General features: G+C 35.2%; 1 protein-coding gene across 10 annotated transcripts in view; it reads left to right on the top strand.

Annotated features, from left to right (window-relative positions):
* Nucleotides 1–16,917, top strand: part of LOC115880989 (tensin-1-like) — a 458,204-nt gene that overhangs the window by 263,980 nt on the left and 177,307 nt on the right. Inside the window, exon 1 of one of the 10 annotated variants that reach the window (XM_030898397.1) lies at nt 7,718–7,865. The exons of 7 other annotated variants lie outside the window; for them this stretch is intronic. The gene's annotated coding sequence lies outside the window, so the exon portion shown is untranslated. Of the gene's footprint in view, nt 1–7,717; nt 7,866–8,741; nt 9,070–9,171; nt 9,189–16,917 lie in introns of those variants that run through there. 2 more of the 10 variants (XM_030898404.1, XM_030898412.1) reach the window with 2 other exon arrangements.

Raw genomic sequence — 16,917 nt, 5'->3', positions numbered from 1 at the left:
CACGTACTACAGGTAATAAATGAATGAATAGGCTCCCTCGCCTCTAATCGGTGTTGTCATATTGTAAAGAACTTATCCTTATTAAACAGTATCCGACTTATAATTTAGTAGTATATTACTATTTAATACATCTATGGAATATTAAAACCTACTTTATTAAACTGTAGTATTAATATCTCAATATATGTTATAACAAGAAAAAATATTGATAATAAGTAAAGAAGAGTCAACATAGGCTGGATGTTAGGCTCGGTCGACTGTACCCAGAAGTAAACATGTGTACAAAAAAGGTTGTTTGTCCGCGTTGAGATGTAAATAGTGTAGTCTATATTTTATTTTAAGTCTATGGCCACACACAAAATTCAAAACACACGTGCTTTGATTAAGGCTTGATTAAGGTTTGCGGAGCTTCAGCATTCAAGAGCGAGCAATTTGTTACAAAACCATTTAAATTATATATCTCTGTATTCACTAAACTTCAATCTATTTCCGCATTGTAACAGCATTTTAAATTATGTCTTTATTTTCGAGAAAATTTAGTCCAAACAAAAGAAATATTTTGTTGATGTTTGACCATCAAAATCTTAAAAATAAAGAAGTTGTCAAAAAATGTGCTACAATACGGATATAGTATAATCCGTTATCTTTAATTTCCTTCTTCATTTGTGTAAAAATACCTAGCGAGTTTTACATAAAACGTTAAATTCAGAACGCGTATTTTGCTACTTTTTCGAATTAGTGAAATGGACTCTTAAAGGTGTACAGGGTGGGTCAAATTCGACGCTTTTAAATGGAAACACCCTTTTCTATAGGAGATAGACGAAAACTAATATCGGTGTCTGGAGCTCAATTTTCATCAAAAACATGATGGTGAAAACCGCACATCAATATCTGTTACCGTTTCGGAGTTACGGGGTGTTTTTCAAAAATGTGCATTTTTAACAAATCGCTGTAACTTTTTTGATATGGAAAATTTTGTATTTCTATAAAAACATTTCCAAAGCACCTTTTTACGTAGAATTTAATTGTTTTAGTATAATTTTTTTAAAATTAATAATTTAAGAGTTATCAACAGAAAAATTGATTTTCTATATGGGACACCCTGTATATTTTTAATTTATTGAAAAGAATTTAAAATTACCTTTCCAAAAATATAACACACTTGATATTTTGCTCGATTCCTCTTCGAGATATAGAGTATATAAAAATTCGCCCGCTTTAAATAAGTAGGCTTTGAACGGCACCGGCTGTAATGCAAAAAAATGTAGCTGTGAGCATCAATTAAAACGAAAATAATATTTGCTATGAGAGACGCAGAATTCTATAACAATTTATAACATTTTAAAACAATTTTAACCAACATCAACACATTAAAACTATATCTAATAACAATAAAAATAAATAGCAAACCAAGATATGAGATTTTGCTACAGGTGTTTGACTGTCGACAGTCTTCTGTTATGGACAGACCGGGCAGTTTTTGAACATTTCTCGCGGAATTCATTAACTCGGTGGGGGTGAAAGATACCCTCTCATAACTGCTAAGTATTTCTAATTCTTGTCTAGATTATACGCAAGAATAAGGAACCTTTATTCTCCCGCAAATATATATAGGATTAGATCCATGGGCACTAAGTCAGGCGGCCTCGACGGCCAACGGCTGGGATCTTGGTTAGCTCTTCAATTATTCTTGAAATTGGCTGCAAAAATTTGCTGATAACTTCAGCGTTCAGAGGCGGCGCTTCGCCTTGCTGGAAAAATATGTTTTCGAGTTCCATTAAGGGCATATCATCAATACGGGGTCCAAAGCCTACCAGTTAAAAGTGGCGAACTTTTAAAAATTCTGTATTTCGAAGGGGATTATAACAAAATATCAAGTGTGCTATATTTTTGGAAAGGTAATTTTAAATTCTTTTCAGTTAATTAAAAATATAGGGTGTGTCCCAAATAAAAAATAAATTTTTCTGTTGATAACTCTTAAATTATTAATTTTAAAAAAATTATACTTAAACCATTAAGTTCTAAGCAAAAAGGTGCTTTGGAAATGTTTTCATAGAAATACAAAATTTTCCATATCAAAAAAGTTACAGCGATTTGTTAAAAATGCACATTTTTGATAAACACCCTGTAACTCCGAAACGGTAACAGATATTGATGTACCGTTTTCACCGTCATGTTTTTGATGAAAATTGAGCTCCAGACACCGATATTAGTTTTCGCCTATCTCCTATAAAGGGTGTTTCCATTTAAAAGCGTCGAATTTGACCCACCCTGTACAATAAATTTAAATTGCAAAAATATGCTGAGATTACAAAAAAAATATTATATTTTCTTGATAATCTAAAGACACGTTTAAAGGATCAAATGCATCTATCTTGCTTATTATGATGCCGTATAGATAGCTCAATTATACAGTTCGGAAAGATATTTTTTATTCGTGCAAGCCGCCTTGAAGATAATTACAGGGTCCCTTAAGTTAAAGCCTGTATGCCGAAAAGCTGAAAGAGATATTGCAGTTAGACCGTTGTTAAAGAATAATTAAAAAACATGATCTAGTGGTTATTCACAAGAGCGCCAGAGATGATTTAAATTCCTGTTACAGCTTAATTTAAAATACATACAAATGAATTAATTTATTAAAAGCTCTAAAATCCACATGAAGAAATAATAGAGTGTCCTAGAACACTTTTGACTGATATTTTCATAGACATATTTAAGATATATACATATTTTTTTATCTATAAATATAACTTTGTCATATTCAAATCGAGAATGCCACTTTATCTAAAGAAGAAAACATTCGACCAATGTGTACTACCAGTCATGACCTATGCCTGCAAAACTTGGACACATTATAAGGATACTACAGGTAGCACACAACCCTCAAAGGAACGAAATATGTTGGGAATAACCAAGAAAGACCGTAAAAGAATAGAGTGGATACGACAAAAGACCCAGATAACACTAGGGAACAGCAATTTTGTTCACTTGGATCTGTGACCTGTTTTTGACTAATTTTTGGTCTCTGAATTCAAAAATATTACAGTTTTTCTCTATTACGTCAAGTTTTTAAGCTACAGCATACCCCTCCTTTTACCTTAAAAGCGCACATACAAAGGGAAATAAGGTAAGATCTAACCAAATAGATTAGAATATTTTATTCATACAGAGGTTAATATATTAAAAGTTAAATTGTGTTCATACAAAAAAGAATAAAAAAGGATATTATGGTAAAAATTTCCTGTTATAGCTTTTCCTGGAGTGTTCAATTTGTGGGCATTCCCGCTTGATGCCCCAACAGTAGTCAGTCATCACACTGACATCCCATCTGCCTTGATATCGCGCCTCGATAACCTTCAGATCTTGGTGAAATCGCTCGCCTTATTCATCACTAACAGCACCAAGATTTTCTGGGAAGTTAGGAAGATGGCTATGTAAAAAATGCACTTTGCTGCTCATGTTGCAACCAAGCTTCTTAAAGCTCTCCAAGAGTTGTTCAACAATTTTGATATAATTCGGGGCCCGTGTATTTCCTAGAAAGTCTTTAACAATACTTTTTAAAGCCAACCAAGCATTCCTTTCAAGTTCGGTCATTGTTTCAGTGAAATGTTCATCTTTAATGAGTTGCCTAATTTGTGGACCATTAAACACACCAGCAATTATCTTTTCATATGACAGGCTAGGGAATGCCGAAATGATATACTTAAAGCAATCTCCTTCAATTGACAAAGCTTTCACAAATTGTTTCATGAGACCTACTTTTATATGCAAAGGCGGAAATATAATGTTTTTTCTGTCAACAAGGAGTGGCTGATTTAAAATGTTTGAATGGCAAGATCTTGGCGGCCAGTTCGATTACACCCTATGCTTCTCACGAGCTCTGCTGTCCCACATGCACAAAAAACAGGGATACTTGGTATATCTGCGTTGCTGACCAAGTAGGAAATAGACCATTTTAAGGTCAACACAGATGATCCATTGGTGCATGTTATATTGCAACAATTCAATGACTTTCTTTATATCGCCATATTCTTCGCGCAAATAAACTGAATGACCTATTGGGACTGAACCGTATAAATTAGTTTTGGATGACGCACTCACACCCCCACTCCTAGTTGAAGAATGTTCGCCGTAATCGCCGGTAGGAGAGCAGAAGTGACTTCTGTGATTCGCATTCAATCCTACGAAGCGTAGTCGCATGCACAAGAACTGTAGGGAAAAAACTTGACGTGATAGGAAAAAACTAAATACACTTTTGGAATTAGCATGTCAATTTACTTATAAAACAGCTTAAATATCGAACTCAACAGAAATTATTTTTCAAATTGTTCCCCAGTGTAATAGATGTCATCAACAGAATCAAATCCCTCAAGTGGTAATGGGCAGGACACATGGCAAGAAGAAAGGAAAACAGATGAACCACAAAAATTACAGTGTGGTACCCATGAGGAAGACCAATCCTGAGATGGGACCATGATATTAGGAAATTAGCAGGGATAACTTGGGCCCACATACTCAATAACAATGGGCCCAACTACAAAGAGAGTATCTAAATATGTGAGGAAGGCTACACCATAATAATTGGAAATTGTTGAATAAGCTGAAAATGATGATGATAATTTTGTCTATTTTTTCCAATGTTGGTTTTAATGATGATGTTTTAAAAAAATTGCAGTTAGTACGTAATGCAGTATTTAATTTTCCAGCTTTAACAAAAGAAAATAATAACCTTACAAACAAATTTAGTTTTGCGATAAAAAAAAGTATATTTTAACATCACAATTAAGTCATTTTTTGATTCTTGTTTGAAGTTATTTAAACACATACGTCTGCAAAATTGATATGTAAATCTTCTCTGAACCTAATCCCGTGACATCGTCTTCAATCTGACCGACCACCAAACCACATCGCGAATACCTTCCTCGACCAACACACACCGTCATGGTACCCTTTGCCATTTCTCCATCGCTGCAACAACAGCAGTACGCATTTGGTCCTGCAACGAGGCCCATCTGCGTCTCTCCCAGCTCCTTATCACTATCAGTCGATTACGTTTTCCGTTTTCTTATCGACAAATTCATCGTTTTTTACGCTCGATTCCCACGATTGTTGCATCGTAAATCGCCCGCGTCGCCCGCCAAATAAGCGGTCCCGAATTTCGTTTTCGATGTGCGCGACCCGCCAAAAATAACCGCGAGGAAGTCGATCGCATTTTATTTTGTTTTCAGCTGCGTTTCCGGGTGTCTGGATTATTTTGTGGCGTCGCGAGTAAGTGCGTCGCGACGCCGAGGACAACGGCGTTTCGAATAGATATTTTGTAAGGTTAGACGTGTATCGTCGCGTGCCGTGTGATTGTTTGTGGTTTGTATTGGTTCTGTTTATTTGAAAGTTTGAAAAATGTGTGTAATGACGATGACTATTGGATGAAAACTGGGATAATTATTAAGACAGTCAAATTTTTGTAAGTATATTGTAATTTGTTTTGTGTCCATGTTTTTAGATAATTTGTAAGAATAGATAAGAACTATAAGAATTCAAGAATTTTTCATAATGACTTGGTTTTGGGTTTGTTATTTTTGGCTATCCTTTTTCAACAGTGTAATTTCCTGACAAGTGTGACATTTTTTGCAAATATTGAAGTAGGTAGCTGATAAAGGCCCCATATTTAGGACATTTTCTGTACTAGACATTTTTTGTAGCATCAAAAATTCGAAAATTCGTAACCTGTGAATCAATATATATTATTAATTTTTGTCTATAAAACTATACGTACATACCAAGCTTACTTGCATAATTCATAAAATAATGTATTTTTACAATTACATTTGTATTTTTATGTGTATTGGTTTTAATGACGGCATTGTTATAAAACTACAGTTGTTAATAAATACAATATTTAATTTTCCACTTTTAGCGACAGAAAATAATAATTTTACAAACTCATTAAAGTTTGCAATAAAAAGGTATATTTTAACATGAAAATTATGTGAATATTTAATTCTTGTTTGAAGTTGATCCAAGACATGCCTCTACAAAATTGATAGATGTAAATCTTCTCTGAACCTAATCCCGCGACATCGACTTCAATCTGACCGACCACCAAACCGCGTCGCGAATACCTTCCTCGACCAACACACACCGTCATGGTACCCTTTGCCATTTCTCCATCGCTGCAACAACAGCAGTACGCATCTGGTCCTGCAACGAGGCCCATCTGCGTCTTTCTCAGCTCTTTATCACTATCAGTCGATTACGATTTCCGTTTTCTTATCGACAAATTCATCGTTTTTTACGCTCGATTCCCACGATTGTTGCATCGTAAATCGGTCACGTCGCCCGCCAAATAAGCGGTCCTGAATTTCGTTTTCGATGTGCGCGACCCGCCAAAAATAACCGCGAGGAAGTCGATCGCATTTTATTTTGTTTTCAGCTGCGTTTCCGGGTGTCTGGATTATTTTGTGGCGTCGCGAGTAAGTGCGTCGCGACGCCGAGGACAACGACGTTTCGAATAGAGATTTTGTAAGGTTAGACGTGTATCGTCGCGTGCCGTGTGATTGTTTGTGGTTTGTATTGGTTCTGTTTATTTGAAAGTTTGAAAAATGTGTGTAATGACGATGACTATTGGATGAAAACTGGGATAATTATTAAGACAGTCAAATTTATGTAAGTATATTGTAATTTGTTTTGTGTTCATGTTTTTAGATAATTTGTAAGAATAGATAAGAACTATAAGAATTCAAAAATTTTTCATAATGACTTGGTTTTGGGTTTGTTATTTTTGGCTATCCTTTTTCAACAGTGTAATTTCCTGACAAGTGTGACATTTTTTGCAAATATTGAAGTAGGTAGCTGATAAAGGCCCCATATTTAGGACATTTTCTGTACTAGACATTTTTGTAGCATCAAAAATTCGAAAATTCGTAACCTGTGAATCAATATATATTATTAATTTTTGTCTATAAAACTATACGTACATACCAAGTTTACTTGCATAATTCATAAAATAATGTATTTTTACAATTACATTTGTATTTTTATGTGAATTGGTTTTAATGACGGCATTGTTATAAAACTACAGTTGTTAATAAATACAATATTTAATTTTCCACTTTTAACGAAAGAAAATAATAATTTTACAAACTCATTAAAGTTTGCAATAAAAAGGTATATTTTAACATGAAAATTATGTGAATATTTAATTCTTGTTTGAAGTTGATCCAAGACATGCCTCTACAAAATTGATAGATGTAAATCTTCTCTGTACCTAATCCCGTGACATCGACTTCAATCTGACCGACCACCAAACCGCGTCGCGAATACCTTCCTCGACCAACACACACCGTCATGGTACCCTTTGCCATTTCTCCATCGCTGCAACAACAGCAGTACGCATCTGGTCCTGCAACGAGGCCCATCTGCGTCTCTCTCAGCTCTTTATCACTATCAGTCGATTACGATTTCCGTTTTCTTATCGACAAATTCATCGTTTTTTTACGCTCGATTCCCACGATTGTTGCATCGTAAATCGGTCACGTCGCCCGCCAAATAAGCGGTCCCGAATTTCGTTTTCGATGTGCGCGACCCGCCAAAAATAACCGCGAGGAAGTCGATCGCATTTTATTTTGTTTTCAGCTGCGTTTCCGGGTGTTTGGATTATTTTGTGCCGTCGCGAGTAAGTGCGTCGCGACGCCGAGGACAACGACGTTTCGAATAGAGATTTTGTAAGGTTAGACGTGTATCGTCGCGTGCCGTGTGATTGTTTGTGGTTTGTATTGGTTCTGTTTATTTGAAAGTTTGAAAAATGTGTGTAATGACGATGACTATTGGATGAAAACTGGGATAATTATTAAGACAGTCAAATTTTTGTAAGTATATTGTAATTTGTTTTGTGTCCATGTTTTTAGATAATTTGTAAGAATAGATAAGAACTATAAGAATTCAAGAATTTTTCATAATGACTTGGTTTTGGGTTTGTTATTTTTGGCTATCCTTTTTCAACAGTGTAATTTCCTGACAAGTGTGACATTTTTTGCAAATATTGAAGTAGGTAGCTGATAAAGGCCCCATATTTAGGACATTTTCTGTACTAGACATTTTTTGTAGCATCAAAAATTCGAAAATTCGTAACCTGTGAATCAATATATATTATTAATTTTTGTCTATAAAACTATACGTACATACCAAGTTTACTTGCATAATTCATAAAATAATGTATTTTTACAATTACATTTGTATTTTTATGTGAATTGGTTTTAATGACGGCATTGTTATAAAACTAAAGTTGTTAATAAATACAATATTAAATTTTCCACTTTTAACGAAAGAAAATAATAATTTTACAAACTCATTAAAGTTTGCAATAAAAATGTATATTTTAACATGAAAATTATGTGAATATTTAATTCTTGTTTGAAGTTGTTCGAAGACTTGCCTCTACAAAATTGATAGATGTAAATCTTCTCTGAACCTAATCCCGTGACATCGACTTCAATCTGACCGACCACCAAACCGCATCGCGAATACCTTCCTCAACCAACACACACCGTCATGGTACCCTTTGCCATTTCTCCATCGCTGCAACAACAGCAGTACGCATCTTGTCCTGCAACGAGGCCCATCTGCGTCTCTCTCAGCTCCTTATCACTATCAGTCAATTACGATTTCCGTTTTCTTATCGACAAATTCATCGTTTTTTACGCTGGATTCCCACGATTGTTGCATCGTAAATCGGTCGCGTCGCCCGCCAAATAAACGGTGCCGAATTTCATTTTCGATGTGCGCGACCCGTCAAGAATAACCGCGAGGAAGTCGATCACATTTTATTTTGTTTTTAGCTGCGTTTCCGGGTGTCTGGATTATTTTGTGGCGTCGCGAGTAAGTGCGTCGCGACGCTGAGCACGACGACGTTTCGAATAGAGATAGTTGTAAGGTTAGACGGGTCTCGGTCGCGTGCCGTGTTATTGTTTGTGGTTTGTATTGGTTCTGTTTGTTTGAAAGTTTGAAAAATATGTGTAATGACGATGATTATTGGATGAAAACTAGGATAATTATTAAGACAGTCAACTTTTTGTAAGTATATGAAATTTGTTTTGTGTTGGTTCTGTTTGTTTGAAAGTTTGAAAAATGTTTGTAATGACAATGATTATTGGGATGAAAACTAGGATAGTTATTAAGACAGTCAAATTTTTGTAAGTATGTATAAGCTACTTAATTTCCGTTTTATTGGAATATTTACAAAAAGTTAGATATAAACTTCCCAGTAAAAAGATTTTTTCGTGATCAGTTATTTTGTCGCTTATAATCTAGAAGTTTTGATATTTCTTGACAAGTTTGATATTATTGCAAATATAGACTTTTCTGATAAGATTTCAATATTTATGGTGTTTACTATTTTATATATATTTTTTGTAGCACTAAAAAGCTAAAGATATATAACATATGAATTGATATACAGGGTGGCCCATCGAAAACGTTCCGCAAGGCATAACGGCCAGGATAATTTTTTTTCAGAAAATTCAAAAACACGTCAATTTTGTTTGTGAGGGGGACAACTTTTGTCCCAAAAATGATTGCAAAATCTTCAACCCTCTAAGCGGGGGTGTCATCCCCCAATTTTTTTTAAATGGAAAGGGGGGTCAAGTGGTACCGCATTGAAAAGGGCTTTTTATTCTCTATACTTTCCCGCTTCGTTTTTGAAAATTGATCAAGTCATTGAGAAAATATGAAGGATTGAAATTTGAAAAGTTTATTTAAACATTTATCAGAGTAAATGATAAGGATAAATTCCTTCGACCAATTTGCTGTTTTTTCTTATTATTATTTTTCTTATTTCTTTTTATTAGATGTTTACGCATTTTTTCACTTGCCACAAGGTTGAACGATCAGGTGCAATAGTTGCTAGATAGCTGTTCTGTTCTTATGCGTTGAAGTTCCTCTCAATATCGTTAAACTTTTTAACAATTATGGTGTACTCACTTGCAGAAAAAGTGGAAATAATCGAACTTTATTTTTAAAATAATGAATGTGGCAATCGGGTTGCGCAGATACTCCATGAACGCCATCCTAACAAACACCTTTATGGCAAAATTGTTTGCGAGTTAGTAGCATAATTTCGCGAAACTGGTTCCGTTATGAATAAAAAGAGGCAGAGGAAAAATCCTGTAGTAAATGAAGCTATGGAGGTATTCGTATTGGGCCAAGTTGCCATGGATAGTACGCTGAGTACAAGAAAATTAGCCACTGAGCCCGGTGTTTATCGTACAAGTGTCCAAAGGATATTAAAAAAACACAAGTTCCACCCGTACAAAATTCAGTTGGGACAAGAACTCAACGAAGACGATTTTGTTCGTCGCTTGCAATTTTGTGAAACTATTATTGAACGAGTGGCGAATGATAATAATTTTCTATTTAATGCGTGTTTTTCAGATGAGTGTACTTTCTTTTTGAACGGTGTAGTTAATCGGCACAACTGTCGGTACTGGGCTGAGGACAACCCCAAAGTTTTTCACGAGGTGCACACAAAACCCTCAGAAATTGAATGTGTGGGCTGGTATTTTTCGAAATTCAATTGTGGATCAGTTTAACGATATTGAGAAGAACTTCAACGCACAAATTACAGAACAGCTATCTAGCAACCACCGCACCTGACCTTGTGGCAAGTGAAAAAATGAGTAAACGTCTAGAAATAATAAGAAAAAATCTCAAATTGGTCGAAGGAATTTATCCTTATCATTTACTCTGATAAATGTTTAAATAAACTTATCAAATTTCAATCCTTCATATTTTCTCAATGACTCGACCGATTTTCAAAAACGAGGCGGAGAAATATAGAGAATCGAAAGGTCTTTTCATTGCGACGCCACTTGACCCCCCTTCCCATTTGAAAAAAGTTGAAGGATGACACCTCCGCTTAGAGGGTTGAAGATTTTGTAATCATTTTTGGGGTAAAAGTTGTCCTCCTCACAAACAAAATTGACGTGTTTTTGGATTTTTTGAAAAAAAAATACTCTGGCCGTTATGCCTTGCGGAACGTTTTCGATGGGCCACCCTGTATTATTTATCATTTGAGGCAGTTATAAATGTACCTTTATACTTTAACATTCATTTTGATTTTTCATCCGCAGTACTAGAAATTTATATCAATTTTCGTTTTCTTTTTATCTGACCTTGACTTGTGCAAAACTTATGCAAAACTGAGACCAAGACCCAATATGACAGATCCAATAAAAATAAAAAATGAATTGAAAAATAAAAATGTTCATCAAATATTGTTTCTTTCTTTGAAGTTTCATTTGGATAAAATTACTTAAAGTACTATATACTTAAATATTTCTTTATAAAAACAACAGGCTTTAGAAGCTACTTCAGCACGATTGATCACATATATACATATACTAAGAGAAACTATCAGCTGAACAAAAGAATACGAATTTCCATTAACTATAGCCTTTATAGGCTTTGAGAAGGGTTTCGATTAGACATATCCTAAGGCAATAATAGAAGCCCTAGCGAAACAAGGTATTGACAGGTCTTATATAGAAACTCTCGCCAGTATATACAAAGAAGCCAAAGCAAGAGTAATAATAATAAGTAATATATAAAAGTAATAATAAGTAATATATAAAACAACATCAGAGTTCCCATTCTGGTAAAGGAGTCTGACAGGGAGATGCGATATCCCCAAAGCTGTTCCGTCAACTGGACTGGATCAACAAGGGATTGAAAATAGATGGAGAATATCTTAACCATCTAAGATTCGCTGATGACATAGTCCTAATTGCCAAAAGTAGTCCTGAAAAACTACAAGCACAATAAAATAATGAACTAAATTCAGCCAGCTATGGAGTGGGTCTCAAAATGAATTTAGCAAAAAATGTAATGTACAACGAACTAGTGGAAAGAAGAGACATTCTAATTAATAACACAGCACTGGAAAGAGTAGAAGAATATATATATTTGGGACAACTAATACACAGCACGAGATCTCTAGTACCAGAAATCAACAGAATAATTAAGTTAACATGGAGTACTTATGGAAGAAACTCAAGCATATTCAAATCTAGAATGCCATTCTATCTAAAGAAAGAAATTCGGCCAATGTGTATCTACTACCAGTCATGACCTATGCATGCGAAACCTGAACACTAAAACGGACATCATAGAAAAACTCCAGGTCACACAACGTCCAATGGAACGAAATATGCTGCGAATAATCAAGAGAGACCTAAAAGAATAGAGTGGTTACGACAAAAGACCCAGGTAATAGATGTCATCCGCAGAGTCAAATCCCTCAAATGGCAATGGGCATGACAAATGGCAAGAAGAACGAATAACAGATGGACCACAAAAATTACAGAATGATACCCACGGGGGATTAAGAGAGAACAATGGCCCCAATTACAAAGAGAGTATTTGAGGGAGGCTACACCATAATTATAAATGGCTGAATAAGCTGAAAATGATGATTATGTAGAAAGTGCCTCTAGGGAAAATCTATTAAAGAAGTGCAAGACTTGGATCCTCTACAGCTAGACCAGGACGCCTTTGATCTTGGCATTTTCTCATCACTATACTGGTTAAAAATGCCAACAAACAACATGACATCCAAACGCACGGCAAAAGTGAATAAGGAATATACAAATGAATCATTGCTTCATTTCGTCAATTCTGGCATATACCGTATAATCGAAAAAAAAACGGCGTCAGCGATGGCTATGAAATAAAGAGAGCTGTTAATTTATATGTAAATTTATATGGGAAATGTCATCGATCGTCATTTTCCAACCAACTGGACACCGTTTTTTTTTCGAACAGGTATAAATAAACGTATAATTTTTAGAAACACTTCTCGTTCTTCTGCCCGAAGTCGACATGACAAATTAGCTTCAAAATTTCCTCTTCATTATCAGTCATCCACCTCGTTCGTCACTCTTCTCGTCTTTCCCATCGTTCAAGACACATTATGTACGAGCGGCGCGAGTAATATCTGGTTTACGAAAATGATTTATCCACGCCGTTTTTCCAGCGGCTTTTTATCTTTGCGCCGCATTTTTTGCGCGCCCCGTATCGGCTCGAAAACTAATTAACACTTCCAGGTGCCCCATAAATATTTAAGAGATTAAATCGATCGCGGTTGCGCGCCTCTTATTCGCCAAACTATTTTATTTATTCCGTTTTGAGGCTGTGTTCGTCGTAAATATTTAATAAATAATCAAGTCGTGTCGCTTTTTTTGTCCGTTTATTATGGAGCGATAAAAGAAGGACGAGAGATTGGCCTTAAGGCGGAATTGGATTACAAAAATGGGCTGAACTTGTTGGTGACATGTCCTTACAGGACTTTTACACAATTTCGTAGCTAGAAGAATGTAGAATGAGTAGGAAGGAGGTTCACGATCTTAAAGAGGAGTAGGAGCACGATCTTAAAGATCTATTGTGACACCCTTCCTTGAATTATAACTCATCATACAGTCCACAACTCATCATACATGGGTATTTTCCTGTTGTAGAGGGGACAGAGTATTTCCTCCGAGGAGTGGACATCTACCACCTACGAGGGTATACACCCTTCCACGAGTTGCTTGTCTCTAGCTGAGGTACCCAGGTGGAGGCTGGAGGATCTCCAAGTAGCATTTTTAGACACAAAAAACCTAAACAGAATTTCTGCTGGGGAACATTGCGAAACAGTTTCGTCACATTTTTGATACATATGTTTCATAACATACTTAAATCGCTTTTTGTTTCGAAACATTTTACCAAAATATGGTTTCGCTACATAAGCTATAACAATAAAGATCTTAGCGTCACAAATTTTTCGAAACTTTTAAGAAACAGAGGTGACTCACATTTACAAAGATTTCGTACCCGTTTTGTGCCTGAAAAGTTTCCATAATTTATAATTTATTTGATATTCTGTCAAATATGAGACCATAAACTTACTTTATTGTTTTGATTTTGTTCTGCAGTTTTTGCCTTTAAACATTCTTCAACTTTTTATAGTACTATAACTAAAAAAGCAGAAGGAAGGACATATGGTGAGTACAAGTACAGATATTTTTCTTATGCGATTTTGTAATAATTTATTATACGCATTACAGAGATGATTTATTTTTTTTTCTCTTTTTTTTCCACAGTGGAATACATGTTTTTATGTTTTAATTGTGTTATAATGAGTAAATATAAAAATGTTTTTTCATTATTTTGACCAGAAATTTTGATTGGCTTTGTTGACAGGTGACAGTGCCATTCTAAATCGAAACATTTTGGAAACAAGGTTTCCATTTACTGTCGATTCATTTTCGAAACACGAGTTTCTCTCTTTTTAGACACAAATATGATATAATGTAGATGATTTGTGTCTACTCCATGCCAATTTTATAAAATAATGAATTAAAATTCCGCCATGTTGGCTAGTGATAGAGTTTTTAACTAAAAATATACGTTTTTATCGGCTGCTTTTAATCTCATAAGAACGCGTTTTACTTACATTAATTTATACTTTTTTATTTTCAGAACCATGATATAGAAATAAAAATTAAAATCTATATTTCAAACAAAAATATTTTGTAGCATCAAATAATGATATATAGAAGGGACATTAAAAATATGAAACTACATTATTAAATTAAACGATGAATTTACTTTTGTCTGACATTTTTCCATCGAGAAAACTTAAAAACAAAGATTTTAAGACAAAAAATTTTTGCCGGAGGTCGAAATGAAAGATTGAAATTCTTACAGCACCAACACTAATAAAATAAAGTAAAGCAATCTGAATTTAGAAGATGAAGGCGTTTTAGAAAAACGCCATGTCTTTTTGCTACTCTGAGGCGGGTACATCAAATTTTAACGGCTTTTAAACAAATCCGATCTCAAGGCCCTTGTCTCGCGCAGCGACTTAAAATTAATTAACGACTCCTAATGAATTACTCGAAATAGCGCGGATTATATACAGGGCGATTAATTAAACACGAACGGTTGAATAGAGTGTTTATGAAGTGTATTTGTGAACGCGTAGTTACTGACTTGGTGCTCTGATGTATGGTCCTTTGTACGGTAATTAATATTGTTTGATTTTTTATAAAATACCATTTTATCGCCTTGTATAAAAAATAACTAAAAAACGTTAACAAGATACAGAGTAGTCTAACAAAATGCAACTTTATAACTACTCAAATCAACGTTATTAATGGTAACTTCTGTCGTAGCTACAATCTCAAATCGTCTGTAAACAAACGGCGTGTATTGTATTTCACTTACCTCCACTATTTAAATCATAGAGCGAAAACTATCAGGAACTACCTACCTACCGTGGTACGACTTTCTTTATCTCGGTCCGTATCATATCCTGTGGAGTCTGCACAGTCTCTAAGCCTTTCGACTGTTAGCTAGATGATAAAATTGCCTTCCACGAGCTCTCAGCTATTTATAGTGTATCAAATCTCGAGGCATGCACAATAAACATCGCGCCAGGTCTAACAGTATACCGTGAGTGTCCATAATTACAGAGTGACTCAAGAAGTAAACACGGTACGAGGGTTGTCTTTTATATGTTGCATATAGAAACATTGCTTTACAAATAAATTAAACCTATAATGGAAGCAAATCAAGTTTGCAAACACTGGTAACAATATGTCGGAGAACTATTCGCACCGCAAATCCCTAGAGTTTTCAACATCAAAAATGGATTTGATGAGGCAACTGATATCTTAATTTCGGAAGTAGAGAGAGCTATAAGAAATAGTAAAGTAGGAAAAGTCTGCGGCCCGGATGAAGTACAGTACGTCTCGTCTGTCCGTTCTGTAGCTACGGGGTATTCGTGATTACATACATGTTGAGATGCTCAAATTGATAAATGAAGAAAACATCCCTATGCTAACTAGACTGTTAAACCAAATCTACAAAAGCAGTGAGATCCCACATTATTGGCTGAAGTCAATTTTTGTCCCTATCGCAAAAAATAACACCGCAGAAAGATGCGAACACTTCAGATTAATAAACCTAATGAGCCATGTTTTAAAAATACTTCTTAAAATAATTCAACACAGAATATTCAAAAAATGTGTAATTGATTTAGATGATGACCAATTTGGCTTTCGTGAAGGAATGGGGACCAGGGAAGCAATGTTTGGCCTGTCTGTTCTTTTACAGAAATATAGTGACCAACAAAAAGACGTATACATTTGTTTCATCCACTACGAAAAGGCCTTTGATGAAGTAGAACACACAGTGCTGTTTAACATCTTGCAAGAAAAAGGTCTAGACAAGAACGATATCCAATTCTTAAAAACACTATATTGGAATCAGACAGCATACATAAGGTTAGGGCAAGACGAAACAGACGAAATACCAGTACAACGTGGAGTTCATCAGGGATGTGTACTGTTTCCCTTATTGTTTAATATATAGTCGGGATATATATTCGATAAGGCCCTACAAGATAAAGGCATTGACATGAAAATAAATGGCGTCCCAATTAACAACCTTAGGTATGCAGACGACACTGCGATTATCGCTGACAACCCTGAGGCTCTTCAAGAACTTCTAGACGACATAGTTCGGGAAGGAGATCCATTGGGCCTTAAAATAAACACGGCAAAAACCAAGATAATGGTCGTTATAAGGAGAAATATTCCACCACCCAATATAGGAGTATACGGACAATCCGTAGACACGGTAAATAAGTTCAAATACCTGGGATCCTGGCTAACATCGGAACGTGACCCCGACTTAGAAGTTACATCGCGTATAGAACAGGCTAGATCAATGTTTAACAAAATGAGAAACCTATTATGTATACTCAATCATCTTATAGGGCTGTGAGACATGGACGATTAAAATGAACACCATGAGACGGTTGGAAGCTTTTGAAATGTGGATCTACAGAAGACTCTTGAAAATACCTGAACAGATCATGTACGC

This window comes from Sitophilus oryzae, unplaced genomic scaffold (genome assembly GCF_002938485.1).
Source record: "Sitophilus oryzae breed Bouriz unplaced genomic scaffold, Soryzae_2.0 scaffold_1107_pilon_pilon, whole genome shotgun sequence".
NCBI classification, from domain to species: Eukaryota; Metazoa; Arthropoda; class Insecta; order Coleoptera; family Curculionidae; genus Sitophilus; species Sitophilus oryzae.
This window is presented reverse-complemented; position numbering and strand designations above follow the sequence as displayed.